General features: G+C 45.4%; 1 long non-coding RNA gene and 1 pseudogene across 2 annotated transcripts; both read left to right on the top strand.

The window, feature by feature from the left end:
• The first annotated feature begins 6,663 nt into the window (after positions 1 to 6,663).
• LOC310661955 (interleukin-13 receptor subunit alpha-1-like) lies at positions 6,664 to 13,972 on the top strand (annotated as a pseudogene). The gene is made up of 2 exons (XR_014515506.1): positions 6,664 to 7,018; positions 12,256 to 13,972. The product of XR_014515506.1 is annotated as an interleukin-13 receptor subunit alpha-1-like (transcript).
• A 130-nt stretch (positions 13,973 to 14,102) lies between these two features.
• On the top strand, positions 14,103 to 15,170 carry LOC310662058. Its single transcript, XR_014504237.1, has 2 exons — positions 14,103 to 14,864; positions 14,896 to 15,170. It is a non-coding gene; the product is annotated as an uncharacterized lncRNA (long non-coding RNA).
• The last annotated feature ends 1,493 nt before the right edge of the window (positions 15,171 to 16,663 follow it).

Genomic DNA, 16,663 nt, shown 5'->3' with positions numbered 1-16,663 from the left:
TTGTTTGTTTAAAATTCCAACGGTGTAATTTTCACCTGGGTGGCTCCGTGTTTCGTTCTGATCACTTCCACGATTTTACACCCCAAGTGTCTCCTACAAGTTTGGACTTAGCCTCCTTCAGCCCTGCAATAACATGAAAATTGCAGCAAGGATTATTTGAGATCTATGGGTAGAATTGCAATTGCATGCAGCCTGCTTGGCCCACATAAGTGACCTCCTTGAGAGAGGGACTTGAAAGTTGAAACGGAAGAGTCATAGAATTGTACAGGTCAGCTTTCGCCTACCTGTGTTCTTCAGGTGCTATTGGACTCCAACTCCCATCAGCACCAGGTAATCTGACAACTGTCAGGCATGGTGGTAGTTTTAGTCCAACGACATCCAGAGAAAGAGAAAGAGCTTAAAATATTTAATATTTTATTGTTTAATATATTTATGCCCCACCTTTTCCCAAAGCTGGAATTCGGGGTGGCTTACATTATTTAAAAACATCATTATGAAATACAAAGTAACAAAAACAAACTACAGTGGTACCTCGGGTTAAGTACTTAATTCATTCCGGAGGTTCGTTCTCAACCTGAAACTGTTCTTAACCTGAAGCACCACTTTAGCTAATGGGGCCTCCCACTGCCGCCACGCCACTGGCATGAGATTTCTGTTCTCATCCTGAAGCAAAGTTCTTAATCCGAGGTACTATTTCTGGGTTAGTGGAGTCTGTAACCTGAAGCGTATGTAACCTGAAGCGTATGTAACCCAAGGTACCACTGTAGTTAAAAACAGTAAGTAAACTAGGGCTGCCATACGTTCAGAATTTCCTGGACACAGCTGGGATTCATCCATCGAAAATGGCATCCAGGTGGAATTTTTGAAAATGGCAGCCCATATCGGAAGTGTTGCTCAACAACTTTTGAGTCCAGATTTTCACTTTTTGAAATATGGCAACCCTGAAGGAAGCTACATCAAAGCTCATTTAAAGTGAGCAATTAAAAACAGTTTGCCCTGATAGTGGCCCAGTTGTCAGCATCATCTGCACCTTAATTTTCAAAGGCCTGTTTGAAAAGGAAAGTCTTAGCCGGCTGGTGGAAGGACAGCAAAGAGGAGCCAACATTTGGTGGGGCTTGTCGCATACGCATGATGCCACACATGTGAGACAAACGTACGATGTCACACGCAGTGGGAGGAGGCCATGAGACCTGCTGAGGCCCGTCACCACCATGAGGAGGTCTGACCCCACCGCCACTGTGGGGTGCCCGCCAAAGCCTGCCACCACCATAGGGAGGCCAGTAGGGCCCGGTTTCCACGGAAAGGCCTGCAAATACCTGGCCCCTCAAGATGGGCGGGGGAGCTCAACCCCGTCCCCCATACTTTGGGGGGTCAACATATCCTCAGCCCCAGGGTTGGCACCTATGCTCTCATGCCACCACCAAACATGCCACTAATGTTGATGGAACTTAGAGAAGGTGCTCACTTGAGAAAGTACCTGGGCAGGTTCATATAGGGAGATAAGATTTTTCATTTTTCAAATGCCTTGGTATTCAAACGCCTTGGTCCTCAAACGCCGAAAACCCAGAAGTAAGTGTTCTGGTTTTTGAATGTTTTTCGGAAGCTGAACATCCGATGTGTCTGTCGGCTATTGTCTGCGGGGCGCCTGCACCAATCAGAAGCTGCACCTTGGTTTTTGCACATTTCAGAAGTCAAACGAACTTCCGGAACGAATTAAGTTTGGCATTTTTGTTTTTGCTATTTATTTTGCATTTTTTTGTTTTTAAGGCTTTTTCGTTTAATTTGGTTTTGTGACTGTGTGGAACTCTGTTCAGCTACTGATTGATTGATTGATTGATTGATTGATTGATTGTGTGACTGTGGAAATGGATAAAAGCCCCCATCCAAACAATGACTATCATCAGTGCAGGTAAGGGGGGGGGAATAATTTTAATTTTTATCATCTACAATACTGTCTTATTTATTTTATAGTACAGTACATTGATTATTGCTTTCGTTTTATGAATCAATGGTCTGGTTAGATAGTAAAATTCATGTTAAATTGCTGTTTTAGGGGTTGTTTTTAAAAGTCTGGAAAGGATTAATTTGTTTTGCATTACTTTCTATGGGAAAGTAATGCAAAACAAATTTTGTGGTTTTGGAAAGCTTTGGTTTTGGAACGGACTTGCGGAACGGATTAAGTTTGAGAACCAAGGTAACACTGTAAACCCAGCTTTTCAGATAAGATTGGCTCCCTGATTGAGTTACAATTAAAAGTCCCCATGAGATACAATGTAAACAAACAAGTGTGGTTTTGCAAGTAGTGGAGAAAAGAGGAGGGGAGCTGAGGTTTAGATGTTCTCCAAGCGTATTATGCATTGCTGATTGACAGAATGATTGCTAGCTTGGATACTCTTTGGGTGGCCTGTTCCGTAAGGCTGGGGCCATGACAGCAAAATGAAAGCCCTGCTCTAAAGCAACTTCCTTGGCTAATGTGATGCTGAAACTAAGCACCCACATGAAATTCTTGAGGAGGAGGGTTCTGGATTCCTGATCATTTCTCCTGTCAGGATTCTTTCCGAGAGAGCCACGTGGGTGCCTAGTTTCTGCTTGCATAGGAATCACTCCAAAAAGCATTCATATGCAAATCACATCTTTTATGAGAACGAACCCCCAGCCTCAGGTTCCCAATCTGGAAAATGTGCTTAAAAGTATTTATCTTCTCCTCAGAGCTACCATGGGTGTGAATGAGCTGAAGAGTGCTCAGCATTATATATTAATATAAGAATGGTGTTGTCAAATACAAGGCATGATGGAAAGCCTGAAAAAGGGCAATGGGAAAGTTTCATGTTACAGTGGTAAATCGGGTTAAGAACTTAATTCATTCTGGAGGTCCGTTCTTAACCTGAAACTGTTCTTAACCTGAAGCACCACTTTAGCTAGTGGGGCCTCCCGCTGCTGCCGCGCCACAGCCGCGTGATTTCTGTTCTCATCCTGAAGCAAAGTTCTTAACCCGAGGTACTATTTCTGGGTTAATGGAGTCTGTAACCTGAAGCATCTGTAACCTGAGGTACCACTGTATTGCGCACATGTGAAGCTTTTCCAGTTAAGTGGGCAACATGTGCTTCCTGGAAGCAGCCCACTTTTTCTGCTAGATGAAGACTGGGGGAGAGGGGGAGACTCGGCCTTCCTTAACTTGCTGCCTTTTCAGTGCTGCTAGACTACGACTCCCATCATCCCTGGCCATTGGCCATGTTGACTGTGACTGATGGGAGTTGGAGTCCAATACAACTGAGTCCTCTGCAATGGAGAGATTCTTATTTTGTCTGGGGCTCTCGGGAAGACCAGTGCTCTCCCTCAGGAAGTCGTGATGACTACTAACTTGGATGGCTTTGAAAGAGGATTAGGAAAACTCATGGAGAAGACTATCAATCGCTAGTTGCCATGATGGCAATCCTCTCTTTCCAAGGTCTGAGGCAGTAATGCTTCTAAAAGCTGATTGGTGGAAGCTGCAGAAGGGCAGAGTGTTTTTGTGCTCAAGTCCTGACTACTGATTTTCTGTAGGTATCTGGTTGGCCACTGGATGCTGGACTAGATGGGCCATTGGCCTGCTCCACCAGGGGCCTTCTTGTGTTCTTCTGTGGTTCTTCTAACCTTCCCAAGAATAGAGGAATCTATCTAGCAGAGGTGAAACTGAAGACTGGAGTTGTTGTTGTTGTTGTTGACCATCATCATCTTGCTGTTATTGTAGTTGTTACAGTGGTACCTCGGGTTACATATGCTTCAGGTTACAGACGCTTCAGATTACAGACTCCGCTAACCCAGAAATAGTACCTCGGGTTAAGAACTTTACTTCAGGATGAGAACAGAAATTGTGCAGTGGTGATGCAGCAGCAGCAGGAGGCCCCATTAGCTAAAGTGGTACCTCAGGTTAAGAACAGTTTCAGGTTAAGAACGGACCTCCAAAACAAATTAAGTACTTAACCCGAGGTATGACTGTACTTGCCTTTCTTCACTGCTCATCAATTTTAGGGATATGGCAGTCGCACTTGGCCTCAATAGCCCTCAAAATCATGGAACTGTCCAGTGTTCATAAGGAGAGTTATGATCAGAAGAGTCTTGGAGCTGGTTAGTTGACATGAAATGGTCATTATGGCTTTAAATGACACACAGCAGCCACTTTTTGTCCTCAGGTGGCTGGAACCTGTGACACCTACCATCACTGTGGCTTTCACCTTCAGTTTGTGTATATTTTTAACCTTTGGAATGACAAAAGTAGCTTCAGCAAATCTGTATATGCTCCACTTGAGATCTTGATCACATTCCTGCAGGACTGCTCCACTGTTCCCCATGGGAACACTCAGCAACCGGCATTTGGACAGATAATAGCCAGGTAATAACAATCTGGCTCTTTTAAAGACCTGTGTTTTGTATACTCCTGTACAGTAGCTGGTTTTAAATCAATAGATGACTTTAGCAGTGCCTACATCTACCTAGGCAGTGTGTTTAGAAAAGCTGTCATAATTATATTTTGGAAGCGTGCTGCAGATGATTTGTGGTCATGCTTTGTTGTCACTGGGTGTCTGCCTGGCACTGAGCGGCAAGATTTACCTGTTGCTACTACAAGAAACTTCCTGGCTGCATAAGAGTTGGTTTGTGTTTCCAGGCTGTGGTTAGACTAAAATCGTTTGAGAAGTCTTGGTGAGCACATACCTGAAAAGTGCACTCCAGCTAACTGGTCAAAAAAACCCAGGCAAGTGCTGCAACCTTTCACATCCATGTTTCAAAACACAAGGGAACGCGGAAATGTTTCCTACTCTAAAGTAAGGTCGCCTCCAGACTGTCAATGCTTTGGAAGAGGAATTCAAGAGGATGCCAGGGTTTTAGGTTTGTACAATTAAAGTGGATTAAAGAGTTCTGTCACCTTGGTGCAACAAATCAACTTTTCAGGTGTTTTGTTTGCAGTTAGGAAACTGATGAGGACATGTACTGAACTGTGTGGGATGAGCAAACAATTAACGATAAGATGTGCAAACACTTTGCAGGCAAATCAGGAGGGATGAGTGATGGATGCTCATTGTGGTACAACCTCCTTGCAAACAGATCAGAACAAATGCTCAGTAAAGACTGGAGAGAGAGAGAGAGAGATATGGAATAATAGAATCCTTGAGCTGGAAGGAACCCTGAGGATCATTTAGTCCAGTCTTTCCCAAACTTGGGTCTCCAGCTGCTTTTGTACTACAATTCCCATCCCAATGACTTTAAAACGGATTGGAAACCTTTTAAGATATACCGTTTTTTTCACCCTATAGGACACACTTTTTCCCCTCCAAAAATGAAGGTAAAATGTGTGTGCGTCCTATGGGGTGAATCTAGGCTTCAGGAAGCTATCCACAAGCCGTGGGAGCCCGCGGGAGTTCCCGCCGGGCTCCCACAGCTTGCGCAGAGCTGCCTGCACCCCGAAGCCCCCGCGCGCTGAGCAGTCGCGCCGGGGCTTCAGGTAGCTCTGCGCAAGCCGCGGGAGGGCTCACACCCCTTGCAGAGTGCAGCCTGTTCTGGGGGCTGGGGTCGGGGGAAGCACGGGGGGGGGACACAAATTTCCCCCAAAAAAAACTAGGTGCGCCTTATGGGCCGGTGCGCCCTATGGGGCGAAAAATACGGTATATACAGAAGCAATACATTGACATGAACTCACTTGCAGGATTTAAGTAATACACTTACAATGAACAAATACAAACAGTAAATCCAAATAGGGACTAAGAGGTTAAGAACAGATTAGGAAATGAATTTATTTTAGAATAGAAGATATGCAAAATTATACGCAGAACGGAAATAATATACTCTAAACCAGAAAGGGAAGTTGGGGGGGAGTCGTGGGGGGGGGGTTTAAACTGAAAATGTAAAATGTAATCTAAATTTTCTGAATATCTTAAAATTTGGTGAAAAACCTCAATAAAAAATATTTACACACACACACACACACACACACACAAAAACCACAATTCCCACCATCCCTGACTGCTGGTCTTGTTAGCTAAAGATGGTGGGAGTTGTAGTCCAAAACCAGCTGGTGACCCAAGTTTGGGAAACACTGATCTACTTGATTTCCTTCTGTTTGTAAACACAAATGTTCTGAAACTGAGGGGTTGTGTAGGGATGCTTGTGCCTGTTGTTCCAGGCCATATGGCATGATTGGCTTTATATGTTTTGGGTATTTCCTTCCGTTCTTCTTGTTGTTGTTGTTTTCTTTTCCTAGCGCCGCTTTCATAGCGCTTACTCGTTTTAATTTTCGCAAAAAGTCAAAATTAAGCATTACTGTGATTCACAGCGACATGTCAATGAGTCCTCACTTGCTCTCAGAATGTGTGCTGCAATGATAGGCAGCGATCGGAGCCCTTGTATTGCTTCATAGCTGACTTTACCATTTGATTCTGAGGAGCTTTAAAGCTTCCACGAACTTTACTCAACGGTAAGCTAGCACTTGTGTGACTGTCACACAGTCAGAGACACATACGTCACGTGCATCACATTACTGCGCAACTGGGCTCTGACAGAAAACTCTGCCTGTTTTCTTAAGAAAAGAAAATGGCAAGAAGCCAAGCCCCCCCCCGCAACACATACCTCATTTATGCTCAGCCCATATGTAAATCTGCTCATATGCCTGCTCAGCCCTTATGTAAATCTGCTGCTGCTGCTGCTGCCAGCCTTAGTATAATAGGGTCTTAAAAGCAGAACCAGCCCCCCACCCAGGAAGTAAGATGAAACGATTGCCGCCTCCATGACCCCACAGCTGCTGTGGCTTGAGCCCCTGAAGCTTTTCCTCCAGCTGTGTTTCCCCTGCCTCGGGGTGGAGAGAGATGAGCAAGCAAAGTCTTGCAATCACTTCCCTTTTACCAAGAATTCCAGCAAAAGGCAGGCCTTCCTCTCCAGCCTTGCTTCCTGGTTTCCCCTCCCCGACTCCGCTCCTTACGGCAAGGAGAAACCAGCAAGCAAAATCTTCCATTCCCGCGTGTGTTTAAACGGTGGGGCTGACTTACAAGTAAGTCTTCTGCTTCCCTCTACTCTCCTGCTCTTGATTCCTTCCCCCCTTCGTAAATAAACCTCCTGCGTTTCAGCTGATCTACTTTTAAATGCAACGTGTGCTTCTCTCCCAGATGTTGAGCGTTCACAGCTCCCTGGATCTGCTGCTGATGTTGGCTGCTTTCCCTCCCCTGCAAAAACAAAAAACAAAAACCCTTAGTTTTCTGGGTTTTGTTTTGTTTTCTTGCTGCCGCTGCTGTGCAAAATACAGAAAACTAAGTTGGAGGGCAGCCAACACTCCCTCCTTTCCCCTTCCTGAACTGTATTTTGTTTTAAACTGTATATTGAGTGAGAGAAGTCCCATATGCAACAGCAATGCAGTTTATGCAAGTCCGCTCACCCCTCTTGGTGCGGCGGCGTTGCGGGACAGCAGAAGCTTCCCTAGGGCCCCGATGTTAGAATTGGAACTGCCATGCCCTTCCTGATATGCAGTGGGCAGCAGAAGCCCCCACCGCCTATCAGGAATCAGATTCTAGCCTGCACCCTGCTTTGGCCAATGGGGTGCAGGCTGGGACTTGGGCTGTGACAGGGCGAAGCTGACGGAGCTGATGTTGGGCTTCCCTCAGATCTGCCCCTTGCCCATTTAAGCAGCCCGCACTACCTGCTCCTTCCCTTGCCAGTTTTCCCCACCCACCTACCCTTGGTTTAAGCTGATAGTCAACGACGTTGTTGTGGCTACGGTGGTCGCTATACTTTAAGGGGCCCAGTAGGAATTTGCCCACCTGGCAAATTGGCACTGACCTGGTGGTTTTGCCTATCTCATGGCAATCATCACAACTGGTTGGGCATTGGGGCAATCCTTTGTTTTGGATGGACGGGAGGTTGTATGCTGGGGTATACCATTAAAGAGATCTGGGGGGAGTGGCCATGTCCGCATGCCCAGGTAGAGCCAGAGCTGAAAGCACTCCCGCAGATGGTGGTCCCTGCGGGGGTCACCCTATTGGATGGTCACCTTAGGAACCCCCACCTGGATTGACCACGTGTCACTTTCAGCCAGCGGGCCGGAAGTATTTACTGTATTTCCCTGTGTATAAGACAGTTTTTTTTTATTTTAAAAAATGTTTAAAATTGTGGGTCGTCTTATACACAGATAGTGCAGAGGAGGGATGGGCGATTGGTGGCAGCCGCGAGCAGGAGATTGTCAACGGCGATTGGGCAGTTGATTGGTGGCTGAGCCAAGGCCTGCTGATGATTAGCTGCGGCGGCGGCAATTGGGCAGGCAATTGGTGGCTATGGCGAAGCATGCGATTGGCAGCGGCGGTCAGGTGGGTGAGCGATTGGCGGCAATCCCCCCCCCAAAAAAAAGCTTAACAACTCTGAGCAATCACTACCCATTTCCTTAATTTGGGGTCTTATACACGGGGGTAGTGTTATACATGAAAAAATACGGTAGATTGCCCCATGCCCAAGCCAAACCTCTTTCATCTGCATTCGATAAATTTGTGGCTTGTTTTGACTCCAAACCAGTCTTATTAGGCTCTTCTTTATATGGGTTGGGATATGGGGAGCCTGTTGCCTGGTCCCAAAGTAGTAGGCACTGTAACTCTTTGATGCTAACCTCCAAAGATGCACTCCTTCACTGTCTCCCAAGACAGGCGGATGCCATCAACAGTTGTTTGATATAAGAAATAAGCTTGACTCTGACGTCTGTGTGTAGGACCCTTAACAAACAACAATCCTTGGAGCGCAATTTTCAAATTCACTTCAGGTGCCACAATGACCTAAACACACACACACACACCCTTGGTTACAAGGACTGACCAAGCTCAGCATTAGAGAATGCTTTCAGTTTGAATCAGGAAGAGTTGTATTCAAATCCTCTGTCAGTCATGAATTTCACTGTGCTTCGAATTCATAGGACGGAGGTGAGGATAAAGTGGTTGGAAACTACCCAGTTTGGCATGGAAAGCTTAGAGGACCCACCAGTCAGGAAGCGAGACAATAATTTTTATCTTGAGAACAGAATAACCACAGGAAACTCCTGACTCCAGCCAGATGAAATCAAGCCTAAACGTCATAACAAAACAATCTACACAGAATTTACGTTGCCCTGAGCTCTTCATGGAGAATGCTGGGAACTGTAGCTCAGTGAGGTGAGCACCGCTGACAAACTACAGTTCTCAGGATGACTGTTAAAATGGTATAAGAGTGATTTAAAAGTACAGTGGTACCTCGGGTTACATACGCTTCAGGTTACATACGCTTCAGGTTACAGACTCCACTAACCCAGAAATAGTGCTTCAGGTTAAGAACTTTGCCTCAGGATGAGAACAGAAATCGTGCTCCAGCGGCGCGGCAACAGCGGCAGGCCCCATTAGCTAAAGCGGTGCTTCAGGTTAAGGACAGTTTCAGGTTAAGTACGGACCTCCGGAACGAATTAAGTACTTAACCCGAGGTACCACTGTATGGTGTGGATGTAAACAGACTGGAAATTCTTGTAATGTGTTTTTGACACATTATGTTAGAGCTCACGCTGTCCTGGTGAAGCGAGGTCAGACCACATGTGGTGGTGGAGATTAGTGATCTGATCCATATCTTCTTTTAATGTTAAGCAGATGAAAGGAACACCAAACCTGATCTGGAGAGAGGGGTGTTTCACTTTTCACCATGCTGTTTTCCTGATTTATTTATTTTTTTTAAAACCATGCAATTAATCAAGATGTCAGTGATAGGATGAGGGAGTTGCACAAGCCTACATTTCCCTGCCATGGGGCAACCAGGAGGCGGGCTATATTCAAATCAGGGAAATGGCAAGGGGGAAAGAGTTACAGCACATATTCTCCCAGGGCTGCAGCTGTGTATAGGCGCAGAGCTGCTTTAAAGTAAAAAAATAAACAAATGGGGAGATCTTATCACTGTTCTCCAGCAACATGTGTGGTTTGCCTCATAAGATATGCAAAAACGTGTTGCTGAGGGTGGTATGCAAAAACACAGTGTCAACCAGCTGCTGTCTGTCACCCAATACCTGCTCAAACAGAAAGGTTTCTTGATGCTTTGTACCTCTGTCAGAGGACAACTGTGGACCTGTTATAGGTAATACAGTGGTACCTCAGGTTACAGATGCTTCAGGTTACAGACGCTTCAGGTTACAGACTCCGCTAACCCAGAAATAGTACCTCGGGTTAAAAACTTTCCTTCAGGATGAGAACAGAAATCGCGCGGTGGCAGCGGGAGGCCCCATTCGCTAAAGTGGTACCTCAGGTTAAGAACAGTTTCAGGTTAAGCATGGACCTCTAGAACGAATTAAGTTCTTAACGCGAGGTCCCACTGTATTCCTTGATATTTCAGCTTAGTGTCCTTTCTCCTTTTGATATTCTGCCATTATTAAGAAGATGCACTTCAATAGTCTTAAGAATTTCAAAGTGCGTACAGGGATATAATCTTTCTCTAGAGCAGAGGTGGGCAAATCAGGATCTACTCTTTGTACACACAGTTTATTTTTATTTTTATTCTTGAACCAATGGAGACTTGTCTCCCCACACACACACACACACATAGTCCACACGCTGTCTAGATCTACTGAATATTTTGTGCCCCTGAAAAGTGTGTCTTGAGAAGCTCATTGCATTCTGGAAATAAAAGCTGATTGCAGCTTGATTCTGTATTACTCCACAGCCTGTCCATTTAAAAACAGGTGAATGTATCCACAACTGCTCAAGGATGTGGGCATATATCAATATCACAACCTCCACATCCTTCTTCTGAGGCATTTGCAGGGAGGAAAGGGTTTTTTCAAAAGCACACAAACACCCCTTGTGGGCAGCAGGATCTAGAATCACTCTTGACTGAAAGTAGCATGCTGGATGGAGAAAAACTACATTTTTTGTGCTACACATAAGTTGGTGTGCTTCAGTCAAAGAGATACTGGAAGATGGCTTATTGGTTTTGCAGAAAACCAGAAAACCAGAAGGGTTTCTGTCTCTCAGTTGCTGAACCACTGCAATGACAAAATGACTTGTTCTTAGGCTGCCAAAATGGGGGGCTTGTAACCAGGAGTGGACTTCTGTGTTGGAAAGGACTGTGAACTTAGTTCAGTTCTGGAATTGAAAGCAAATTCCTAGGCTCAGGATATGATCAAAGGCATCCTGTTCTATAATTCCAGCTGCCTGTATTTTGCATTTGGTTAGTTGGTATAGCTGGCATTTTAGCAAAAGATGGAGTAGATCTGGCAAGCCTGAAATTTGTGCATCCATGTTACATTTTATAATGTGTGTGTGGGGGGGGGATACTACAATCCTTGAGCAACTCCAGACACCCTTTTTATTGCACATTCATGCTGATTTGTGTTCATGACGCTATTGGAGCTGTCATATGCAATCCCACTTTTAATACTGTTTGCACCTGTAAAAGTGTTGGGGGTGGTCGCACAGCTTCATTTCTAATAGTGCACACCCTGTAGTTTCTGCTAACACCCCGTAACCCTTTAATCCACAAATTTTCTGGTTTATTTTTGTCCTGCTCTTGTTGCGCTATAGCTCCACCAGACCCTAATAATATGTTAGAATTGGGGACACATTGCGGAATGAATCCCCCACTAATGGGCTATTATTGTGTCAATAACATCTTACAGAATACACTCACAATAAAACACCAGTCTGAAGGGCCGCCTTATGTGGTGGTATCAGCAGACAGGCCCAGCTATTGGACAGAAGGGATATTTGTCCAAATTGTTGAGTTTGCAAGAGGCACACCTGATATCTCAAATGTATTCATTTATCCCAGCCTATAATATCTTGAGCGTTGCCTGCTGATTCTCTAGTGGACTACACCATATCAACAGCTCCTCATGTCTGTCAATAAACCCAGCAGCACCCATTGGCCCCGTTTGTTCTGGCGTGTTGAACATCTCTCATGCACTACCTTCCCAATATGCCTCCCGTTGTGCTTTTGACTGATGCTCATTTAGATGGCTGTGTTATTGCAGCAAGATTTAGCAACTTTTACAGAGGTTTTGTCCCCTTCCGCCTCATTGCTCAACACAAACCATGACGTCAGTTCTCTCACCCACGCAGCCAGCCAACACCCAAAGTGCCATCTCCAGTAGCTGCAGTTGAAAGCTGGGATAAGTGAAGCCAAGTACGTATAATGTATGGTTCAATTGCACTGAAGTCACTTCCAAGGAAATGCCTTTGAAAGCAATGGCTTCCATCAAACTGTTATATATGACTTCCTGTCTTCCCTGTCTGTATCTCTCAGGTGAGCGAACCGCAGCTAACGTGTCAATGAATGGAAGCCCTGCCAGCAGTCTTTCCTATGAAAGCCAGCCCTCGGTCGAGATCAGGAGATGAGATGGGGCAGGGAAACTTCAGGGGGACACTGGTGCTGTTGTTTGTCACCCTCATTGGGGTTGTCAGAGGAGCCACGCTGACTCTTCCTCGCCCATCAAACGTGAGTTATACCCTCAACGAAACACGCTGCCAGTTGGATGTGGTGTGGAGTCCTGTAAGAATGGAAGGGGCCTGCAATGTAAAGTATTGGAGTGCTATAAGGACCGGTGGAGACTGGGTCGTGGATCTTATTCATAGCAACCACTCCCGGACAGTGCAGGTACCTCTGGGTAAAGAAGTTGTTTTCCGAGTCAGAACGCAATGTCAGCAAGAACAGAGCCAGAACGGAGAGTGGCTTAATATCTCTCTTCCACAAAACGGTGTTCCAGGTACAGGAGCAGTTAATGTCAGCTGTGTTTGGCATATGGAGAGATCCCTGGAGTGCTCATGGCTTCGTGGAGAGAACGCAAGTCGTGACGCAAACTACAGCTTGACTTTGTGGATCCCAGAACTCAGAAGAGAACAGCCATGCACAAATTACACAAAACAAGGTAGTACCTTTCGATGTGCATTTGACTTGAAATATGAATGGATAGGACTTAGCGTTTCATTACAAGGCAATTCCAAGGACATTCAACCTGTGTGTATCCTTAGCAAATTGTCGGGAGAAGTTGGATTTCCAGTCAGACTGAAAACTCCATCGATTGTAAACATCATAAGGAACAATGGAGATGTTTTTTTGAACTGGACTAAATCATCCCTATGGAGCGGCATGAAATATGAAGTAGAAATTAATAACTCTGAACCAGCAGAGCAAACTCCCAATACTAATATATCAATCAGTCTCAAGCCTAAGGCACGCCACACTTTTCGAGTGAGAGCAAAGTGCTGCAATAGTGGGGAAATCGGGACCAGTGATTGGAGCGAGGTGGTGGACTGGGATGAGAGAGACCACACATTATATATCCCATACATTCTCGCTCCGTTATGTGTGGCCGTCCTGACTGTTGTTTTTCTCATTTACCGGAAACGGATTAAAGAGAGGATTCTTCCTACAATTCCTGAGCCTAGAAACTTCCTGGAACAAATGTTTGATGGGGAAAGCGAAGACTATTCGAAAGTCAAATCTGTCCCAGAAGACCCCAAATTAAGCTGAGCAAATCCATTGCATCCATGCAGCCTTCTTAGGGGAGCCAACTTGAATAAAATATTGTGGGGTCTCAGATAAGCCCCACCCTGCATAGTCGATCACAAGACATGACGAGTGCACACCATTTGAATGGCAATGCCCATCAACCTTTTGGGGGGAACCCCTCAAATATTTTATTGGGGGCACTGAAGTGACCTTGGCCTCTTAAGAGTTGGCTCCTATGCTTCACATTATGGGATCTGAGGAGAGCCGATGACTCTCCTTGCCTGAAATGTTTTCTGATCGTTAGGGACAGTGACCGATGCTCCTAGCTGATGAACCATCTCAATCAGCTGGTGGACAATTTTGCTGCCCTGGGTTCCTTCAAGAGGAAAGGTGGGATATAAGTTCAATGAACAAAATAGTCTCCCAAATTGTTAGCCTGAGGGCGAGGGCATGTCCTCTGGTAATGGAAGGGAAAGACTTGAAAGAAGGAGGAGAGAAAGAATAGAGAGGAGAGCACAGCTTTCCCTATCGCTGGACTACAATTCCCATTATCCCCGCCCAACAGCCACACACTAGTATACTGTGGCACCAGGTTGGGAAAGACGCACCCATAGTTATGTACATCTTGTTGTGTGGGATGGCACCAGGTTGGGGAAAGACGCACCATAGTTATGTACATCTTGTTGTGTGCATTGAAAGAAATTGAGGAGTGCTCCTTGGTGGCTAGGCAGGGTGTTCATGGGATGTCTCCAGCCCTCCAGGTGTCAGGAGAACACAGCACACCTGTCTTGTTGCGTGGGTGGCAAGCAAGTGTTGCAGGTCAGCGTGGGCGATGTGATTCATGTCCACAAATGTGTCAATTAGCAAACTTGGGCAACTAATCTTTGCCTCCTCCAAGTGGTTGGAGTGGGTAGCTGCAGTTCCTCATCTTGTTTCTACCAGCCCCATCTTGAGGTTGTTAGAATGGGTTGGTCTTTTAAATGAAAGGACTGGTGTTCTGCTGTCCCTCAAGGCAGATGGTTTAAATACGCCTTCACCCCGGTATGGCTCCCCTTCATCACATACACAGCTCAACAAGACAATGACAAAAATCCACCAACAGCATACAAATCAATATGGCTAACCTGATCCAAAACACCCACCCACCTCACTCACACACAAAAACAAAGATCACCACAGTCAATCACAAATGAACAACCACACCCTAGGCCAACCCCAACCTCTCTCAACACCAAAGGAACACAAGTGAACAGCAGAGAACCTGTACAAGCGACGCTGACACAAAACCCCACATATATTAAATAAAATAGAAACATCGCCATCCGACCCCACCCCCACTCACCTCTCCCCCTCCACCTCTCTACCCCTTTTCTTCCTAATGTCTCAACAAACAAAATTGATCTGTAAAAAATGTTACTTGAAAGAGAGAGAGAGAGAGAGAGAGAGAGAGAGAGAGAGAGAGATGGCACATACTTTTGTAAACCAAGTAAATCTTTAATAAAAATACATTTTTTTAAAAAAAAATGAACTCTATATGCAATAGGTTTATGTGGACACCACCTAGTGGGCAACTGGGAAAAGTGATTCTTTAGAAAAGTTGGAACTGAGCGTGCTCTATGCCTGTGATTACGGGAATAATTCCAAAATGGAATCCAGACTGAGAACTGTGTCAAAACAAACCAAGCAATAAAACTAGCTATTTTTCCATCTTCCTGGTGTGGTCTACGTATGTTATACTCTCAGCTATGCTCTGTAGATCAGGGCCTAGTTTATAAACTAGGATGAGACTGTCTAGCAAAAAAAAAATCCCCAAACACATAAGAGTTTAAAAGAAAATTCCTGGGATGAAATTTGTACAGTATTCACTACAATTAGTATTTATGCATATGTGGAAAGTGGGTGAGATTCTCAGGCCAATTCTCATCAGTTAAAATTCCATGCTGAATTGGACACTCATGAGGCTGTTACCTTCAGGTATCTTTGAATCAGTTGTTTGGTGTAGTTCGCTCAGTTTTATTGTACAGAAATCCTATACGAGTTTTCAAAGTAGAATTTCTCATTCTGTTTCACCTCTAATCACAGCCTCTCAATTCAGCTGAGAGCACCCTCTGCAGATCATAATCTGTATGGCAAAGCCCTGATACCAAAGGCATGTTCTAGGCAGGGCCGTAGCTAGGGGGTGGCGAGGTGGGCCCCCACCATGGGCGCAAGCGGGGGGTGCAAAATGGGCTAAAAAATAGGTCCATAAATATGTCTATAAATAAAAATATTATTATTGCTTCATTAGAAAGGGTTTTTAATAGAGAGTGAATTGAATGGGGGGGGAGGGTTGGAGGAGAGGCGGAAAGAAGAGCTAATTTGTCAATGGTTAGGGGGCGCAATCTGGACAGTTCTGCCAGGAGCGCAAGATCACTTAGCCATGGCTCTGGTTCTAGGGCATTTTTTGCAGCAGGAAACTGGCTGGAACGAGACACTAAGGGAAGTTTGCAAGACAGCACTGCGGCGATCCTTTTGTCAGCACAATAATTTCAGCTTGCCTGTTTCCTGCCTCTCCATCCTTGCATGCTGTTCCGGGGTTCTTGTGAACCCCAGCACAAGCCAATTGGGGGGGCATGGGGGTTCACGAAGGGGGAGATGGGGTGAAAAACCCCATTGCACTAGTGGAACTCCTTGCACTAGCTTCCACTAGCAGAATTCAACCCTATGAATCTTACCACTAACTGCTTCTTCTCATTTATGTGTCTCATTAAGGAACAAAAATGTTCTCAGGATCTTGATCTGGCAATCTTGGGTGGATATTAACCAAAAGCCTAAATCAGGGACGTCTCACTCCTAATCTGAGGACCAGATCTTTACCCCCAAGTAATTTTTTGTGGACCCCCAAGACATTGGAGGAGGCAGCACAGAGGCGGGGAGAAATAAAGTGCACACGGTGCTGTGGTTGTTGGAGGCGCTTGAATACCTTTTCCCAGGACAGTGCCCTGACGGGGATGCGAATTCTGCACTTCCTGCTCATCAGATCTGCACAGATCAGCTGTGGGGGGCTGTGTCTGTGCGGGTGGGTGCATATGGAAGAGTGTTGGGTGATCAATAGCATTGAGGGAGAAGTTCAGATTAGTTCACACTTAAAGCTGAACCTGCTTCATTTGCACTTTCTGAAACAATACATGATCCAAAACACAGCCACCTTTAAAAACTCAAA

The sequence above is a fragment of the Podarcis tiliguerta genome (genome assembly GCF_965153285.1).
Source record: "Podarcis tiliguerta genome assembly, chromosome: 13".
NCBI classification, from domain to species: Eukaryota; Metazoa; Chordata; class Lepidosauria; order Squamata; family Lacertidae; genus Podarcis; species Podarcis tiliguerta.
This window is presented reverse-complemented; position numbering and strand designations above follow the sequence as displayed.